The sequence below is a fragment of the Artemia sp. Qi Xiang Cuo genome, chromosome 2, assembly GCF_049724085.1.
Source record: "Artemia sp. Qi Xiang Cuo chromosome 2, ASM4972408v1, whole genome shotgun sequence".
Classification (NCBI taxonomy): Eukaryota; Metazoa; Arthropoda; class Branchiopoda; order Anostraca; family Artemiidae; genus Artemia; species Artemia sp. Qi Xiang Cuo.
This window is the reverse complement of record NC_142795.1, coordinates 93,492,293-93,494,948: the sequence shown is the minus strand read 5'-3', so window position 1 is coordinate 93,494,948 and position 2,656 is coordinate 93,492,293. Positions and strand designations below refer to the sequence as shown.

General features: G+C 30.9%; 1 pseudogene; it reads left to right on the top strand.

Annotated features, from left to right (window-relative positions):
- Positions 1–330: 330 nt before the first annotated feature.
- Positions 331–2,261, top strand: LOC148955825 (uncharacterized; annotated as a pseudogene).
- The last annotated feature ends 395 nt before the right edge of the window (positions 2,262–2,656 follow it).

Here is a 2,656-nt window from a genome sequence, read left to right as displayed (position 1 = left end):
GAAAGTACTCGATTCCTTCTTGGGGTTGAAAGGAAAAGTAGAAATTCAAGTTGTGTTTAAAGGCCAAAAATTTGAGACCTCTAAAATCATTATTTGGTTGAATTTTTCAATCTAAAAATTTCAGAATAAGGATCAATAGCTTTTATTTTTTCATATGATATAGCAAATTCCTGCAATAACAGAAACCAAATTATTCATTACCCTTCTAAGGGTAAAATATCTAGTTTTTTTCCTTCTATGCATCATGTCATTAAATTAGTGTCACTCTTGATTAAGTAAGCTGAAGTTATTTAGCATTAAACATGATTATTTTCAGATCGGTTGTTTACGATGAAAATTATAGTTATAATTAGTGTCTTCCTTAATTTGGGAATATTGGCTAAGGACTCAACCATGTCACTAGATGGACAACAATCTTTTGTTCGCAGAGCATAGGCTTCCAATATTTGAGCGAACTCGGAACTGGATCGAGGGGAAACCTCAAACTTATTTTCTTCCTTAGCGTAAAAAAGTTTAAAAACACGGCTTCGCTGCTTAAGGTTCAGGTGGGAGATCAGGTGGATCAGGTGGGGATTTTGAAAATGATGTTTTTGATCATGATGTGGAAGCTCATAAAGGTACTATAGCATATAGGACAACTGGCCACCATAACTTATTTAATAATGCAAATTTATTTATTGATCAATTCCAGGAACTCTTAGAAATTAAGAAAAAAAAGAAGAATTCGAGTTTAATATTCTCAATTCTAGTAAGAAAAGGACTTCTATTTTACCTATAGTGGGGCAGATTAGTGAAGTTCTTTTTGGTTTAAGTTCTACAAGCACGGTGGAAAAATTATCCGGGGAATTAGAAGAATTAAGCAATGACCAACAAAGGGTTACTAAATTAATTTTTGTATCAGCGTCGGTCATTTCAGAATAAGAAATTTCTCTTAAAAATTGCGTAGCAAAACTTTAGACCAAGTAAGCCAATCGTTTAAAACCTTTGAATGTGAACTGTCTGAAAATGCTTTGAAAATAACTTCTTTCTTAATTGTAAATTTTGCTCAAATACATAATACAGCTGAAAAACTAACTTCTAATATTTTAAATAAATTACAAAGTTTTCGTTTTCATTTGGAACAATTGTCCAAAGGCCTGATTCAAGTGTTAAATGGCAATTTCCCTGTTGGCATTTTTTGCCCAACTGAGCTTATATCTTACTTCAACTTTTTGCAGAAAAGCCTACCTAAAGGTTTTGAGATGGCTATTGAAGATTTTAGAATTGAATTGATTATAGAAAGCTTAAACCATGTGGAATGTAGTTTAGAATTTGATGCGATTAATGTTTTGTTCGTTTGTGACTTTCCTCTTTCCAAAATTCTAGATTCCTGTCAACTCTATAAGACTTTTGAGGCCCCTGTTGCTATAAAGAATTCCCTTACTGCTAGCGGTAAGCAGATATATTCAGTAATAACCAATGGAGAAACTTATATTGGAATAGGAGGAGATGAAACAAGTTATATAATACTAGATGAAGGTTTCATGTTATCTTGTTTTTACGTAAATTCTAAAATTATTTGTAAAAGACGCATTGTCATATATAAATTTCTGTCTTCTAACTCCTGTGCATTTTCTATATTTTTTAAGAAGAAAGACATGGAAAATTTAGTTTGTAAACGTAATTTAAAAACTTTTAACTCGCTGTTTGTTCATTCTCTCTCTGGTAGCCAATTTTATTTTGCCGGAGGTGGAGCAAATAATCCTATTTCTATCAATTTTTTGAAAGGGAATCATTATAATAAAACATTTTCGTATAGATTAAGCATAAATAATTCCTTAATAGTAAATATTCCAGATGACTGCTCAGTTACCTCTGAATACTTTAGAATCAATGAGGAATTCTTTAGTTTTAATTTATATAATATGTCGGCCAACCTTCCAAATTTAACAATGGGCTTCCATAGTGATATTTTAGAGATATTAGGACACAGTTCAGATTTAGTTGAGACTTTTATGGATTTTGAAAATTCAGCCGTCACAAATTTTAAATGGAAGAAAGTGATAAGTTCTTTTAATATCACAATTTCAGAATTGAATTCAGAGTTGAGCAGAGATATTTCTAATAAGGCTGTAGAAAAGAAAAGTGTTGCCAATGGCATTTCAATAATGACTTTGATTATTATCGTCTAATTTACCTTTGTAGGGTTTCTAAACTGGAGATTAAAACAAGTTTGGTATGATTTGCTTGCTGAAGGAGGACCAAATTTACCCTTATGCTAACTACGACAATTGATTAAAAAATTTCTATAGGTAGGCTCCTTATTTGCATAAAAAAAGAAAACAAAAGCGTTTCCACTTCAATTAATAACGGCTGTTGGAGTTAGGCTCTTTTCAGGCTATCAATTAAGTATTTTTGTTGTTGTGAGATTCAACAACCCTTAAAAATGCTAAAAAGGCACATATGGCTATCATAAGGGAAATGTAATCATTTTTTCTTACTTTAATTAACTTATAATGATGCTATTGAAGCCCGAAGAGTTTGATAAAAAAATATAATAAATAAAAATATATAGAGACCCTTCATATATATTTTTTTTAAACAGTTCAACTGCCATGACAACTTAAGCTCTCAAACTGTATTATGTTTATATGTTATGTCATTTAATTTAAATGTA